The sequence below is a fragment of the Jatropha curcas genome, chromosome 8, assembly GCF_041381405.1.
Source record: "Jatropha curcas cultivar XTBG-Jc1 chromosome 8, XTBG_Jcur_1.0, whole genome shotgun sequence".
Classification (NCBI taxonomy): Eukaryota; Viridiplantae; Streptophyta; class Magnoliopsida; order Malpighiales; family Euphorbiaceae; genus Jatropha; species Jatropha curcas.
Window position 1 is genome coordinate 7,151,129 of NC_143158.1, and position 17,262 is coordinate 7,168,390.

At 28.4% G+C, this 17,262-nt stretch overlaps 2 long non-coding RNA genes across 3 annotated transcripts; one reads left to right on the plus strand and one right to left on the minus strand.

Moving 5' to 3' along the window:
• Positions 1-8,469: 8,469 nt before the first annotated feature.
• LOC105641293 (uncharacterized) lies at positions 8,470-11,641 on the minus strand. The gene is made up of 2 exons (XR_001047233.4): positions 10,754-11,641; positions 8,470-8,635 (listed from the first exon to the last, which is right to left on the minus strand). It is a non-coding gene; the product is annotated as an uncharacterized LOC105641293 (long non-coding RNA).
• A 2,477-nt stretch (positions 11,642-14,118) lies between these two features.
• LOC110010291 (uncharacterized) lies at positions 14,119-16,218 on the plus strand. Of its 2 annotated transcripts, XR_002285262.2 has the most exons (4): positions 14,119-14,353; positions 14,438-14,505; positions 14,620-14,685; positions 15,645-16,218. It is a non-coding gene; the product is annotated as an uncharacterized LOC110010291 (long non-coding RNA). The 2 variants fall into 2 exon arrangements; XR_002285261.3 differs by lacking the exon at positions 15,645-16,218 and having other exon boundaries at positions 14,122-14,353; positions 14,620-14,918.
• The last annotated feature ends 1,044 nt before the right edge of the window (positions 16,219-17,262 follow it).

The window sequence follows — 17,262 nt, forward strand, 5'->3', positions numbered from 1 at the left end:
GACAAATAAATTTTATTGTAATTAATTTATAATAAATTATATATTTTAAATTCATTTATACTTTGTGATTGTTGGATGGATTATAAGGAAAGTTAACATTGTATCAACGTCTATTCATTATATTAGACTTTGTTTGGAAGGGACAGAAAATAAAATAATGGAGAAAAAAATTAGTAGAGAGAAATAATGAGGAAATACTAACTTTCCTAATTTTTTTTTTCAACATTTTTTTTTATTCTTGGAAAAGAAATTTTGAATCTAGATATATTGTTAAATCACATATACAATTACCACCAACTATGATTGATTGTAAATTATTTTCTTCTTCTTGTGTTGATATAATCAAGAAAAAGAATTTTATTTTTCTTTATTTGAAAGGACAAAATTTTAGTGGAAATAAAATATTATTATCGAAAATTGAAAATCATATTATCATTTATTTTTAAATTATAAAATGTAGGATGATAGAATTGAAAAAAATCTCATATCTAAAAGGATAAAATGGAGCCTAGGATGAAACATTTCAATTTCACGAATTGTAGTCTATTGTTTTTCAATCAAATAAAAGAATTTGACAAATCCATGAAATATATACATTTCATTTATATTTCATCAATACAAACCATATCATAGTCATTTTCATTCTTTTAAGAAAATACTCTCATTCAAATAATAGTTCAATTTTATTATTTGGAGAGAATTTCCAAATTTTCTTTATTATGTATTTTAAGATGATGTTAATTGTTAGATACTTTACTTCAATATTTATAATCTTAAATTGAGTATATCGAGGAGTTTCGCGTATTCAGTTTCATTTAAATCGTGACCATTAACTTTTTATCTAGTTGTTTAGTTAATAAAATTTTGATTATGAGTTAAAAAAAACATTATTTATATGACTATAGTGTATAAAAAAAAATTACATGTATATACAAATTCCGTAGTCGACATTGAACTTATGCTGTTCGAGTTCCACATAAGTTGGCAATGAAGGTACAAATAGAAGTGTCCAACGACACAAACACACCAGCCCGACAATGCGACCTCTGCCCCGGAAAAAACGGAGCGTACTGTCAACACCTCACACAACTTCCCACGGTGGGGCCATACCCACATGCTTCCATGTGGATATTAACACCTTATTACATTTTCTTTTCTTCATTTACCCTTAATTACACCCTAATTTTAATTTAATTTCACATTTTCTCTTCTCCATTTACCCTTAATTTCGCCTTAATTTCAAATTCGATTGGGATTCAACTCATGTGGTTCCATTCACAATTGCATGTCTCTGGTGCGTGTCTCACACGCTGTATTATCAAATCGGACGTTTCAAAAGTACTTTTGTGCTTGTATTGTATAATTATACTCTTGATAATGCTCCGTTGGTATAAAAAAAATTCAAAATATGAAATTTATTTGTATTAAATTATTTATTTTTGGTAAGATTAATTTAAAATATGTAATTCAATGAAATTCTATATAGTCATGTATAGAACAAACTTATAATTGAAAATTCATTTGATTTTATTTTTTAAAATATTCTTGAAATAGAATATCAATTATATGTATATTATGCTATATAATTTTTTATATTTTTATTAAAATAAATATATTAAATAAAATAATATTAATAAAATTATTGCATTTAATTTAGTGATAAATGTATAATTAACTTGAATCTCTTTTCTTGATAGTAAAAAAAACGCTAAAAATATTAAAATAAAAGATGAAAATATTAAAATAAAAACACAATAATAAGTTTTTTAAAAAAATAAAATTTTTAAAAGGTTTTGGTCAAGTTTGATAAAATAAATAATTTTAAATAATTAAAAAAATGAAAAATTGACTTTGTAGGTAGAGAAGGATAGTTTGTCATAAAAAGTTAGATTGCTTAATTTGTGAAATTTATTTAGAAATTTCACATATTTTTAAGAGATATGGTGTAATCATGTCCAATTCCATAGAATTTAATTCCTATAATTGAAAACTACATTTTTTTTATTCCAAACAAAAACATATAGATTTCTAAATGAATTCCACAAAATTTTGTAGAATTCATTTGTTCCAAACAATGGATAAGTATTTCTTTCAATTATAATTACAATCCATAATTATAATAAAATATTAATACTTTTTTCTGAGTCAAAATTAATTGTTTTTTTCTAATATTAGGTAAAGGGAAATTTAAATTTGGATCTACTGTCAAGTTATATATGCACTTACCACTAAACTATGCCTTAGTGTTCCAAAATTGAGAATTTAAGTCTTATTAAAAGGTTAATAGGTGAATTCAAAATTCTTGTATGCATATAAAGGAATTTAAAAAAGAGATGTATTAAATCTTTTCGCTCATTTTCCTAGTATGAACCTTGAGTCATCAAAGCCTTCTTACTCGGCCTGGTTCAGTCGCGAGTCTATTTATAGTCGCGATTGTTGTTATAATCAACACGGTTGAAACTTTTAGAAAAAAATTTTAAATTAGGAGGCGATCGTCCCAGTGAACTAACCGTACCCCAAACCAACACAAGTAAACAAACAGAGTGTATTAGAGCGCTTAAGAAAACCATGTCGAAGGAACTTTGTAAAATGACTCGTAACCTCGGGAGAAAGGGTGCTTTCCTATCTTTTGATTAGGAAAGCGGCACATACCAAGAGGTAGCGATTGTTTATTAAAAAACACAGGACTCTGTTCATTGGTACACCTGCCCAGTGCCAGAAGGTCGGAAGGAGAAGTTTTATAGATTTTGAATTGAAGCTCCAGTGAACGGCGACAGCAACTCTAACTGTTCTAAGGTAGTGAAATTCATTGTCGCAAAACATATATCTGCCATAATTCTTACGAGCGAAATTTGTTATGGTTATAAATAAGTCCATTGTTATTTTTCTTAAAAATAATACAAATATGAATAGACTAATAATTTTTTTTAACATAATAAAAAATTTAGTGAAACTATCCAATATTTAAAACTCATTGAACTGACTAATTCGGATTCTTAGTTGTTGTTCTTGATTGCTGGTAGCTTAAAATATCCTACCAATTAAATATTGTTCATGCAGATAAAAACACTAGAAAAATTAAAACTGCTGAGAGAACAAAGTGTTAGGAAACGTATATTATTATTATTATTATTATTATTATTATGACTGGGGACTTTTTTTTTTTTTTTTTGAGTATTTTCTGACAGGGACTTGCATTCCTTAAATTTGTACAGAGTCATAATTTTATCATCAGCTAAGGTGATTAATAGAGAAGTAATTTTTTTACCTAAGTGTGTGCATATATATTATTACTAAACCCATTAATTGGTTAAATTTTCTAGTGTTTTTATGTGCAAGATCAAAATTTAATTGGTAGCAATTTTAAGCTACCGGCAATCTACAACTACAAGTCTACAACTAAGAATTCATCTACATATAGTATTTTTTTTTTTTATTGCTATGGAAATCTATAAAATAACATATCAATGCACATGGGTCGATAAAGATTCACCAATATTTATATTTAATTTAATTTAATTCCTGAGAAAAGGCCGTAACGGAAGACATTCGTTCCTTCGCCGTTGTGTCGTTTTGATATTTTTTGGACTAAAAGGTGAGTGTCATTTATGACTTTTCTCCACCCTTTGAATCTACTATGGTATAAACTATATTACAATAGTGCAATTTAATTTAATACATGGCAATGACAACTTTCTTTTAAAAAACATTCACTAAATTAATAGTTTTTTTTTAATATGAATACTTTTTTTTTTCCACGAATAACTGTCATATTTGCTAAATTACCATTTTAGATCGTCTTTAATAGGTTTGTCATTTATAATTATGTATCAATTTGACGTGGTTTGATAAGATTTCTTACATTTTGTAGAAATTTTACTATAAAAATTATTACCAATTTAATGAATACCCCCTAAATTTAAATACTTCAATTTCTAAATTACATATACTAAAATTGGATTTAGTAAATGTAAATTTAAATATTTTTTATTTACTTCATAAGTGCTCAATAAATTACATATATATTTTACACAATTTATTGAATAATAATTTTATATTTTTTAACTATCCAATAATTCTTTAATAGATCTAAATTTACAAGTTAAATATTTAGTAGAACGATTTCATAGGTTATACCGTTGAATAAGTTGATGGAAAAATTTGACCATTTTTTAGTTTGAGAATAATTCAATTCTTTTCATCTTTTTTGGGCTGGGCCTGTTTAGTCCTAAGCCATAAATAATAAAAATTTCAGGCTCGGTTTTCTTCCGGGTGCCCGGCCTCGGTATTAGAGGAGGCCGACGGGACACACACACGCACACACAAAAAAGGAAAAAAACGAAAAGCCCTCACTCGCTTAAGTCGCGTGAAGGAAAGACTTCTCTTACTGTGAATGGACAGATCTGAAGTGGGATCCACACGTGTGACCCCATTATGGTAACCAGCACCGTCAGATCCGGGAAGTTCCATCAGAACCGCACAAATTTTCAATGGGACGTCTATTTTTTAATAAATATTTATTATTTTATTACATTTGTTGTTAGGGTTAATGGGATCAAACGTAGTCAGCTTTTTGGTAAGGTTTTGTTTGGTGAGTAAGAAAATAAGAGAAGGAATTAAAACGAAAAAGAAAAAAGAAAAAAAAAAAAATTGCGAGTGGGGTTCAGTAATCTCAGGCCCAATATTCTTCTTGGGATTGGTGGTAAAAAAGACCTTTTCTCCTATAAATACCACCCTAAGACCTTTCTCTTCTCCTATCTCTCTCCTTCTTTTTCTAATTCTACTACACTTCTCTGATTTTCTTTCTTTCTAGGGTTTTAATATCAGAATCTACGTCTAGATTCAATACTAAATTTTGTATTGCATTTATGACTCTCTTTGTATTCTTCCACAGCTTTCTTGAACTGCATCTATTACAACCACCATCCCCACGGCTGGTCCTGAGGCGGTTTCTTGTTTTTGCGGTTCAATAAAGCTGTGGGAAGATACAGATAGAGTCAGCCCAAAACGAAGAATCTCCACTACATGTCCGATTCGATTCGATTTTCTTTGGTATAAATATTTCTATTTAATCTAATTTAAGTATACAACTGAATTAGAATTCTAAAATATTTACATGTTTATGATTTTGTTTATGCATATTCTGTGTTTGATCCGTTGGATCTGTTGATGAATATGGAAATTGAATTTAGGTTTACTGGTTTTTTTGTTAATAAATGCCGAAGATTATGTGAAACTTTAATTTGGGTTTCTTGTATTTATTCTTTATACCCTACATTTGGTGCAAAATATGATTTTTTTAAACAAAATTTATTTATAACTATGCACCCTTCTTGTATGATAATAAGATTCTTTTTAACATATAGTTAGTTTAGTTATGGTGTTTCTTGATATTGTTCCATCAGCCTTTGGCTTTTTCTTGGATTTCTTTTTTGGTTGTATCGACAAGCTTTATGGTTTTCCCATGTGGAGGTTCCATTGCATTCAAATGAGTTTGTAACTATCTGGAGATGGAGAGAAAATAAATAAAAAAATAAAATCAATATATTTATAATATTTGAAACTAATTGTTATAGGTTCCTTTGATCTGTATCCATACCTTGTCGGTTGATACAGTAACTGTTAATTCAGTCCTTTTCTCTACATTCCATCAAAGGATATACTTATTTATCTGATTTGTTGTTTTGCTTCTGGTCGTGAGCTTGAATTTTATTTAATTAATCTGATAATTAAATTAATAATGGTGATTATTAATGTAATTAGATTATATATAGACCACAATATTAGCTTTCTTTGCAAAAAAAAAAGCCTTAGTTTAAGTCCTAAATGGTTAGGTGAAAGATTTAATGTGATAGAAACAACCTTTTTTTTATATGCTTTCTTTTAGATTCAGCTGTAACTAGAGCAACTTTAACTAAAATAATGCTCAAGTTCAAGAAAAATAAAGGGTTAAAGCAGCTTTTAGAAGGAAATTAGGGTTCTTTTGTATCTGTTTTTTGTTTTTCCCCCTTAGAAAAGAAAGGTAATTAAAGACAATAAAAGCTCTTTTAGATCAACTAAAAAAAGAACATATTGTCTTGTCTTGTTAGGTATATGATAAGTTTTAAAAATCATATCAGAGTTTTTTATATAATAAGTAGGAACAATATAGCTTTCCTCTATAGTAACAAGAAACCTGAAAATATCTGTGTCATTAAGACAAACCTAATTTTCTCTCCAACTATATGCAGAAATATTATTAATCTCTCTCTCTCTCTCTCTCTCTCTTTTGCTTTATGAACTTAGCTGGATTTTTGAGATCCTGAGGATTCTTGAATCTGTAGGCCACATCTTCGGCAATTTTGTATATTAATTCTAGCTAATCATCTTCTTAAATACATGTTGCCAACTAATCTTTAGCATATTCTAATGTCCGATGATTTATTTGCTGGAATGATGTTTAGAATATTATATACTCTACTGTTTCAAATTGTTTAATCCTTGTTTTAGGTTAATTAAATAATAACCTCAAGTTTAAAGAGTCCATCATGTTAATCTTGCACAGTTAAAGGGAAACCGACAGGATTAGAAACTAGAGAAGTGTTTAGATAAATGTGTCTTGAATTGCTACCATTGATATTGAAGTCAAAAAGTTGGGATCTGTTTGCCTGTTTTAAATTATACAGGTTTCCTTTAGAAGAGATCAAAGATATAGGGCTTGGAAAAAGTTTAGATTTCCTTGTGCTTTGTGAACGTGAAAACAGAGATGAGTAAAAAGTGTGAATGATCAGATACAAGAAAAATAATTGAAGAAACTTACTGTATTTATGTATTTTTTTATTATATATTTCTAGTTCTATTTCTCTTTGTTGTTGCGTTAGTGCTGTAACTTTTGTCTTATTTATTTGAACTACTTGATCTAATCTGGCAATCATCTAAATTATTTTATAGACTGATCAGCTTTTTTGTTATTATGCATTCTTACCTTTTTTTTTTTTTTTTTTTTTGGTTGTTAATCTCTTTAATTTGCTTTGTATAAAAGTAAAATCTAGAAAACAATTTGCAACCCAGCTGATCAAGAGCTTTTTATTTACTAATTTTCATTATTATTAATACCATACGATTCGAATCGCACAAACTGTTTTCATAAAATCTATAAATGTGGGATGCTTTGCGCATTAGGTTATTCTTTATTATATTTATCTTAAACTCTCATGTTCAAACACATGTGCAACAGCTTAATGAGTTCTAAATGTATATTTATATGCAGATAGGACTCAAGAATTATGTCTAGTATATAATGCTTCGACAGTCCTTTTCCTTTTCCATTTTTGTGTTTTGGGTTTAATTTCAGGAAAACCTATAATTAATCTAATTATTAGCTAATTTTCTAGTTGTAAAACAAGTATTGCCACCATTGATTTTTTGCAGTCTACATATTATATTTCTTTCCCTTTTGCACTTTATGAAAATTCAAATTCTTTCAAGTATCTGAAAAGCAACATAATTGGCAGTATATTGGCTAAACTAAGAGTTGCAAGATTCCTTCATTTGATATGGATCCATGGACATGTATATATATATATAAAGCTGTGAAAACACATATTGATGAAGACTGTTCACTACTGTTGGTACATTTTTTTTTACATTCCCTTGAGAGCCAATAAAGTTGCCATTTCTTTTATCATCGCAGAGTTACACACACACGCAGACACACACATATGTATACACAAATACACTCTCACATCAACTAAAAAGAATAAACCATTTTAGCGGTAGATATAATGCGTGTACTATTGTTTGTTACTCGATTCTAATGGCTGAGAATTGAGCTTCAGACTTGACCCATAGCAGCATTTTAATCTCAATAGCGACATCTCCTTTTCACTACCACATGGAATGGAAGCAACAAATATCCAATATCATTGCTTGTCTCTGCCATTTCCCTTTCACTTTCTTTTCTTTCTCTCTATATGTAGAATATATATAATGCAAAAGAAATGATTGAAGGTATCTGTATATTCCCTCTGCTGTCGAGAAACCTCTTCAACCACCAAAACCTTTTCTTGAATTCTTATTTTCTTTTTTAGTTTTATAACATTAGATTATGACTTTGGTTGGATTGATTTTCAGCACTGATCTGTATGGTTTTGAATGATATTTTAGGGTAAAATGAAAATGGAAATTAGGTTTTTGCATGTACCGAAAATTCGAGTAAAAGAAAAGAGGAAAGAAGTAGTAGTAGGAGCTCAATAAGCCTGCATGACATTCCACTATAGATAATATTTGGACGATTCTCTAATAGTTGGGTCACCACTCACCACTTCAGAGATTCTTTTCTTGTTTTTGGAAACAAAAGCTTTCACCAAACTTTTACCCTCAAAAGCAAGAACAATATTTGCTAATTGCAAACATTAATAACATTGTTCTTACATACAAAAATTAAACATAAATATAAAATCTTTTAATCAATTTTAAATACAAAATTAATAAAGAAAATGAAAAATCGAATATATATTATTACTTCTTGAACCATAAGAAACACAAATGAATAAATAAATGGTTTTGGGCTGCATATAAAACAAGTAGATAGCCTTCGGTACTTGAAGATATGTATACAAAGTGACTTCATTGGATACTAATGGAGTAGGCAATCCTGAAAGAAAGATAACTATTTAAGGGTCTAATATTAGAAATTTACATTCACTGCATTAACAGTATATCTCTCTCTATTACTGTCTACAGATCTGCCATGCTTCTCTGTCTCACCTATTTCATAACCCTTTTTATTTCATTTATTTATTTATTTATTTTTGGTGGACCTACCCTTTCACCACTAGTTGCATTTCCTTGGTTAAACATTAGCTTATGAGCTTTCACTTCATTGCTTGTATTAGGGAAAGATTCCCTTAACAAAGCTTCATTATTTCTCTTTAATGCCACCTTTTTGTAACCCAACTTTAATCATCACCATCCATTAGAAACATTCACCTCCTAAATTCTAAATTGTACTAATTAAATCATTGCTTGAATCTATATATATATATATAAACACACTTCAAATTTAAATTTTGATAATTTATTCCAAAATTAAACTAAATTAGTAATCGAATTATTCATGTTCTATAATATAAAAAAACAACGATATGCTTCGGAAAAAAAAAAAAAGGTAATGCATTCTCTTAAATTTGTATCTTAATTATAATTAAACTATATTTGATCTGCAATTAATTAATAATAATGACTAGCTATGAAAAAAAAGGGTATAGTATGAATTAATAGTAGTAATGCTTAGTTGTGAGGCAACTAATAACCCTTAATTGCATAACACCCATTTTGTCAAAACCAGCCAACATGTAATTAAGACCATAGCAGTAGTGATATAAGCTATATTTAATGAAAAAAGAAATAGATATTTATAGATTAGGCTAAAATATGAAATTATGCGCCCTAAAATTAATTAGTAAAAAAATTATATATTATAAATTAGGTAATTATCCCAAAAAATGGTAAATATTATTCCCCCGTTCTATAATTTTTGCCCTATTTTCATTTTTCATCCTTCCCAAATTGTTGTTTTAAAGTTTACTATTTTTACTCTTATTTAATTTGTTTCTTTATCAATAAATATAATAATTGAAATATTCATTAATTAAATCTTTATATCAACAAAATTAGTATATTAATCTGTAATTTTTCAATAAAATTTTGTTCAATCAAATGTTTGATTATATTTTCATTAATTTCAAGAACAATTTAATATAGAAAATTTAAAATTATAGTTTGCCTATATTAACTAAATTTTTTAGAGCATAAATTATGGTACATAGGAAATATTATACATTGCAATTGTTCATTTATAATATTCACAATTTTTAAAAACATTAAACAAATTTCAAATCCATGAATACAGACAAATAATTGACAAATAATCATGAAATTAAGAAATATAATTTGGAATCTAGAATGAATAATTAACATATGACTCTGTTAAACAAGTTCAATGCACAGGTACAAGGTTGAGCTACAACCTTAGAATAAAATAATTCTATTTAAAAATGAGAAAATAGAAGAATAATTGTGCTGACTGCTGAGTGGACAGTTGAGATCATCAGTTATACAGCTAGGAAATGTCAATTATGATATAATAATATATTTTTTATATATTTTCTCTCAACTACCACTGCTGTGGAGATCCCTCAAAATTTTGTTTATTCAGTTAATTTTATTAAGGAGAATGGGTAGGAAGGGTAAATTAATATTATTTTATTAAATAAAAAAGATGAAAAAAAAAACTGATGTCAGATTGAAGGAGAGTGGTTAAAAAAAATGATGTCACAAAGTGACAAAGTTTAACCTTTTTCACGGAAATGTAGGAGATGATGTTAGAAGCAAAACCAAAAGGCCAACAGGAAGAACTATCATCATTGACGATAAAAAGGAAACCTAGGGAATCTTCTCTGCACTCTCGCACACACTATAACTCTTTCTTCTTCTCTTTTCTTTTAATCACTTAAATCCCAATTTTCTCAAATTTTTTTCTACTAATTTTAATTTCATGCATGCAAAAAACTATCTAAATGTTTCCAAATTTCCACAAAGAATTCAAAGATTTCAATCAATTTTTATAAATGACTAAAACCCACATCATAATTCACCATTAAAACCATTTTTCTTCATGGAATTCTCATGAAATATGGTAATTAAGCGAAAAAGAAAATCCAAAAATGGGTTTGACTAATTATAATTAAGTGATATAGAGTAAGAGAGTTACCATAGTCCATGCAGGGTTGAAGCAGCTTCAATTGGCCTTCATCAGCAAGAACTGGAATTGCGGTTTGTTGAGATCTTTTTGTTTTTTTTTTTCCAGGAAAAGAAAGAGCCAAGAATATTTATCCAAACACACAATAGATACAAGAAAAAATCCTGAAAAATGCCATGTTCTCCCACAGCTTTCTTGAGCTTTCATGATTCTACTGGTGAAAAGATCTTCAAAAACCAAAAACAAAGAAAGAAATCAAGAAAGTAGTTCAAGAAAGTTCAAGAAAGCTGTGGAATAGCATGACCAGGACTTGCAAGAATTAAATCGCCATCAAGAAACTCCTTCAAATTCTCTTCAGATCTCACGTTCCTTTCCTTTCTTTCTAAATTTTCTTTCTTGCACTGAAAAAATAGCAACAGAGAGAGAAAGAGAGGGGAAAATAAAAGAGCAAGCCCATACAAAATCCCATGGACCACTCTACCATGTATAATCTCTTTGAAGCAGCTTTATAGAGAAGGGGTGAGTAGGGTTCACTTCACTCACAAGAGCGCATTTTACTCTTGAAAGGCATACTTTACTAGTGAGTGCGCAGTGGGGTACCTACAAAAACAGTTCAGATTGGTAAAGGAGAAAACTTAATTAATTAATTAATTAATAATTAATTAAATTTTGGAAAATTATAGTTTTTTTTAAAAAAAAAAAGTTTTCAATGGAAAAATGGGAAGGAGGGAAATTTACAAGAGCACCCCATCCCCATCACATGGTGGCATGTGATCAAGATCTCCTTTTTTATTTTATTGGTAAATAAAGGTATGGGTTGTTTATGGTCCCCCAATCTTTGTGTTCTTTCTTTGTTCTACATTAATCCATATATGTTATCATCATCATTGTTATTGTCCATGTTGCCTAGATTTTTTCTACACTATACATTAATTCATCACAAATCAAATACTAATAATAATAATAATAATAATAATAATAATAATAACAAAAAAAGAGAGATTTTTTATAAAGATTATATATTATTTCTTTGATTTGAACTTTTAATTAAAATTGATGTTAGTATTTTAGAAATTAGATTTTTTTTTTTATGTAATAGTTTTCTTTTGTTTAAAACAAAAGGAGTTGAAAAAGGAATAGGAAAAAAGAATAACTATTTTTGATTTAGAAAGAAATCATTAGAGTTCTGTTTTTCAATCAAGTGCTACATGGAAAAATATTTATTTTCATTTTAGATGTACAAAAAGACAAATAAATTTAAAATCATATAAATTTTATTTTTTAAAAAATGACATTGACCATTTTCATAAGTTGGCTGCAATGATATGACAATTTTTGTACAAAACAAATAGCGTTGTAGGCGGGGAAATTGAATTAGGGTTTGAAATGACATTGTTTGTCTCGCAAAATACACAATTTTTTCTTTACAAATATCAAACATTTCAAATTTAGCCCTTTAAATTGAACTTTAGTCGATTATTATTTGAACTCTAAATAATTTTTAAGTTTAAAAATATTTTTATTCATATAAAAATACATTTAATTATATTACATTATATTTTACCGGATACAATTTAAATTCACAATCTTATGACTACAGAAAATACAATTTAAAGTGAAATTACATGTATAAAGTTAGCAGTGAATTTATATATAATCAAATTAATTCTTAAAGGTGGAAGGTAACAACAAATTTGAATTTTCAATTGCATATAAGTATTATAAGATAAGTAGCCAATCATTGACCTACATATATATATATATTGGTTTAAAAAAAGAAAAAGAAAGAAAGAAAGAAAGCAAATAGTAAAGTGATGAATAAGAACAGAAAATGGAACCATGAATCATATAAGCAGTCAATCTTGTCTTTCATTTTGGTAAATGACATGACGATGATGGGTTGTGAGACATGATAGCATATAGTGCATGTTTTTTAAATTTTTACAGTTTTTCTTATTTTATATTTATTTCATTTCACTTTTAGTTTTATTTTTTATTTATTTTTTGGTTATTACTTTTTATATTTAAAATTTTACCTTTTTTCTTATTTTATATTTATTTCATTTCTAATAAATTCCTCTTAGTAATGGTAATTTTAGATTTCAAACCCTTGAAAGGTAAATATAATGCCGTACGTAAAAAATTGTTAATTTGGAATACCATTTTATCATCAAATTAAAAATATTAAAAATATTTTTTTTGCATTATTTATTTAATATTAATATTTTACAATAGAGAGATTGGAATTAAAAATAATCACACGATATGTGGTGATGTTAAGTGGGCCTAGAAGGGGGGTGGGTAGTGTTGGACAAGGGGGCCCCCATCATCCCTAAGAACTGGGCCAATGTAATAATAAATAAATATTAATAGGGGCGCAAAGACACGTTATAGTCAAGGTCCACCTCATCACCTCATCCTCTTCTACGACAACGAGTTTGATATTCAGTTTGTTTTCTTTTGTTAGTTAGAGTACGGCGCAAGTGGGCGGCGGTATTTTTGCAATTATGTTGTATTTTGAATTTTGATTATTAGGTTTGAGTTATTAGAATATTACTCAAAAGAAAAAAAAAAAAGGTTGAGCAAGAATTTTTATGCTCTATTGATTTATATTGACACTATATATTTATTATTTTGTGAATTAAATTGATAAAAATTATCCCTGAACGTAGCATTAGCATTTTAATAGTACTATTTAATTTAATTTTTAAAAATCCAATTACTTTCACGTGGTCATAAAACATTTTAAAAAATAATGAATAGTTAATTTTGAAATCTTTCAGGACACATGAAACTATAAATATAAAAAATAAAATAAATATTTTATTGGAATAATAATATTAATGATCATGTATGATAAAATAAGAAATTACTAAATTATTTATCTATTTTTATTAAAAATTACTTTTTCATCATATCAATTCATTCACTAAATTCAGTTTTTTTAGTGATTAAAAAAAAAGTTTTTTAGGGGAAAAACCTAAAGAATAATAAAGAAATAAGAAAAATTCACTTTCAAATTATATATGAAATATGAAGGATGGTGTTGCAAAGTTGTTTTTTTTTTTCCTTTTTTATGTTGGGGATATAATATGATAAAATAAGAAATTAAAAAGTCGAATCATGATATAATTTTAATAATAAAAAAAACTCAATTCCTCTATTATTGGCACAATAATTCATGACACAAATTAATAATTATGAATCAAAAAAGCTTAAAACGACCAAAAAGAAAATTGGGTGATGTCCCTTCAAGGGGAAAAAAAAACAAAGGATTGTAATGGGTGAAACGGTAATTTAATGTCTTTTTTATTGTTTAATAATATATATTATATTTCAAATTTATATTTTAAAAATTTTAATAATCTATATATCATTAACAAATTTTATGAATTTACTTTTGCCATCAAAAAGTATGAGCTGAAAATTTCCCGCCCCCGGTTTTCGCTTGGCGCCTCGCATACCATTGCCGGAATCTTTCTTATCCATAACCAGAATCTCCGCTACCCACCGCCACCTGCCTTCGCCAAAACCACTTCTATCACCTTCACCTAATGCTGGGACGGGAATAATCTCTTCTCCATTGAAGATTTGGACAGATTATCTAAGCAGGTAACTCATCAAATTATCGGTTTTGTATTTCTTGCTTAACCTATGGTTTATCAAATAGAATCTAATTTGTTCAATTTTCTTCAGGATTTCGGTTTGGAGAGTTGCCGCTTCTCAGGATTGACTTAATTGGAGAAGACTAGAATAATGAGCAAGTATTTGCCTTTTAACACTATTCCTTTTCATTCTTTGGATCAATTTTTAGAAAGTCTGTCTGGGAAGCTCTAATCATATCATCACGAATTAAAGTGGTGTTGAATTGAATGCAGGTTTCAAGTTGCTGCTATTTATTGAATTTATTTCTGTTAAGTGCTGCAATTTGTCCTTCTTGTTTGGTGAGTAATTTAGAGATTTCTCCTTTTGTTATTATTCATTGTTTTAATTGTTGCTAAAAGTCTTTTGGGATTGGATTAGTTATCGTATATATTCATTGGTACAATGTGTTTTCTTCCACTTTATAAGCTCTTTGGTAAAACAAGTAGTGTACAAAGTGGAGAAGTTTGTGGCTTGATCTGATGTTTAATTTCTATACTTCTATCCATCAATAAATATGTTAAATTGGTATTCATTTGGGTTTTTGATGTTTTCCCTTGTATATGGATTATTTTAATTTGTTTTTTCCTTGGATTTCTGTTAGTTCTACAATTTATGGGCCTTCTTTTAGTTAGATACTTAGATCTGTTGCTTAAACTCTAATTCTTCTAGCCTGACTATACGTCTGTTTATTAGTAAGACTGCTATTTATCAAAGGAAAAGGAAGAAAAAAATAAAAGGGAACAGAGCATGTAACTTAAAATGCAACTGTGTAGACTGATAAATATGGAGAGCTATGTCTTAAAATGCATGCCCCATTTAGTGGGTTATATTTCTAAGTTTAAGGTCTGTTTAGTTGTGATTATTTTGTAGGTTTTCAAGTGTTGTTTTCTGAAGTTTATGAATACTGGATATTTTTAACTTTCAGTTATGTTTGAAATCACCTTGAGGCAAACTTATGAAGTTTAAGTTTACTCCTTCAGGTCCAGGATGTCGTTCATTTTAGTTTTTGCAGTATCATGCTTTTTTACATTTATTGATTTTTAGACAATGGTTATTTGCTGATTTTTAGTGATTCAAAAAATCAAAATTTTTATTAACTTCTTTTCATCTAAGTGAATTGATTGCTGTAAATGAATTATGGCTAGCACATAATGAGCAAGATGATTATATAAATAATTTTGTGATACATTTAGTGTGCATATGGACTAATTCTCTAATTTTCATTTTTTGAAATTAAACAAATTTATCACTTTTTCAGGTGAAGTCATGTTATACCATTCTTGCAAATTTATCACTTGCGGATTTTCTCATGTTTTAATCTCTGATCTTTTGCTTCTTGGATGCCTTCTAGCTGCAACATCATTCTTGTTCTGATTTATCGTAGTTTTGGAGGCAATTCTATCCTCCATTGGGTTCTACCATTATTTTTGTTTTTCATATAATAACTTCAAATTTCTGAAAGAATGATGAAAGCAAGATAGATGTTTAGAGTGTTAATTTATTTCCTAATCACACACATCTCTCTAACAGCTCCATATTATAAGGCTTGAAAAGTTATAATACTATGAATAAACTAAATGTAACAATTCCCTTGTTATAGTGTTCCATTTTAGTGAATCTAAATGACAATGTATGACAAAATCTGTCTCTTGTGTGATTGTCCTCTGTTTTGCAACAGATTCTACAAGTACTAGAATACCAGTAAATGTAGTTTCTTTTAAGTTCTTGTTGTTGACTAATTAAGGGATGATAAACCCAATCATGACTTGATTTGGATCCACATTTTGTAGACTAAATTCTGTAATGAAAGTTATTTTGTTAATTTCCTGATATGTTTTTTTTAATTATTTTTTTCAGAGATATTATAGTAGAATGTTATATTTTACAATATTACAATTTCAGCATACTCTACACTTATCAATCAATACACTACAGTACCAATTAGGGCAACACATGAATTGACTTTTAGAGGTTAAAGTAATATTTTATGAAAGGTTCACTTATGTAACATTTAACTTTTAACTTAAGTCGTCTGCAAAAGATTCTATCCGTCGCCCGATGGGAATTGTACTTTAAGGCGGCTCGTCCGCTGCAGGGGCTTAGCCAACGGCACGTGTTAAGCCCTATTCCGGATCTGATATCTTCTGTCCACCTGACGGGAAGCTCCTACAGGCTCATCTAGGCGATAGTTTAAGCTCTTCTGGCCCAATCGGTATGCCTATCTCGGTTGCTCATTGCTTCATTAAGAATTGCAAACTCAATATAAATTATCAGTATCTTTTTAATCTTGTATTGTAAATGCCAATTTTATGTGGAGATTATGCTTCAGCGTTGTGTATCCACTTTTACACCCAAAAGAACATAATTATAACAAATACCAAAATAGCTAATTTTACTAAACAGACTAATTAAATAATGGGAGGGATAGAACTTACGAACTTTTGGTTCCAAGACATCAAGATAGGTTCTTTAGACTTGGTTTATTTTTATTTTTATATTTTTTACTTAATGTGGTAAAATATTGTGATTTTGATTGTCTGAGCTTTTTCAGTAGACGGTAACTTGGACTCTAGTCCCATACACTTGAATGAGTTGCTCTTGGACTATTGTAACCAGTGTTGGACTATTGTAACCTTTGGTGACGAATTACTTACTTTTCGAGACGGTAAATTGTTTTTTGACGTCAGTGAAAAGCATTAATTGTTGTAGTGAATGTGTGATATATATATATGTCGATATGCTGTTGTCGACTTCGGACATATGATAAAACGTTAGTCCTCCTTTCATAACATAATCATAAGCCAATATGAAGAAGCGGCCCCTATAAGAAATTGACGTGACTTCCTCCAATTTAAATACTATAATACAAATCATAG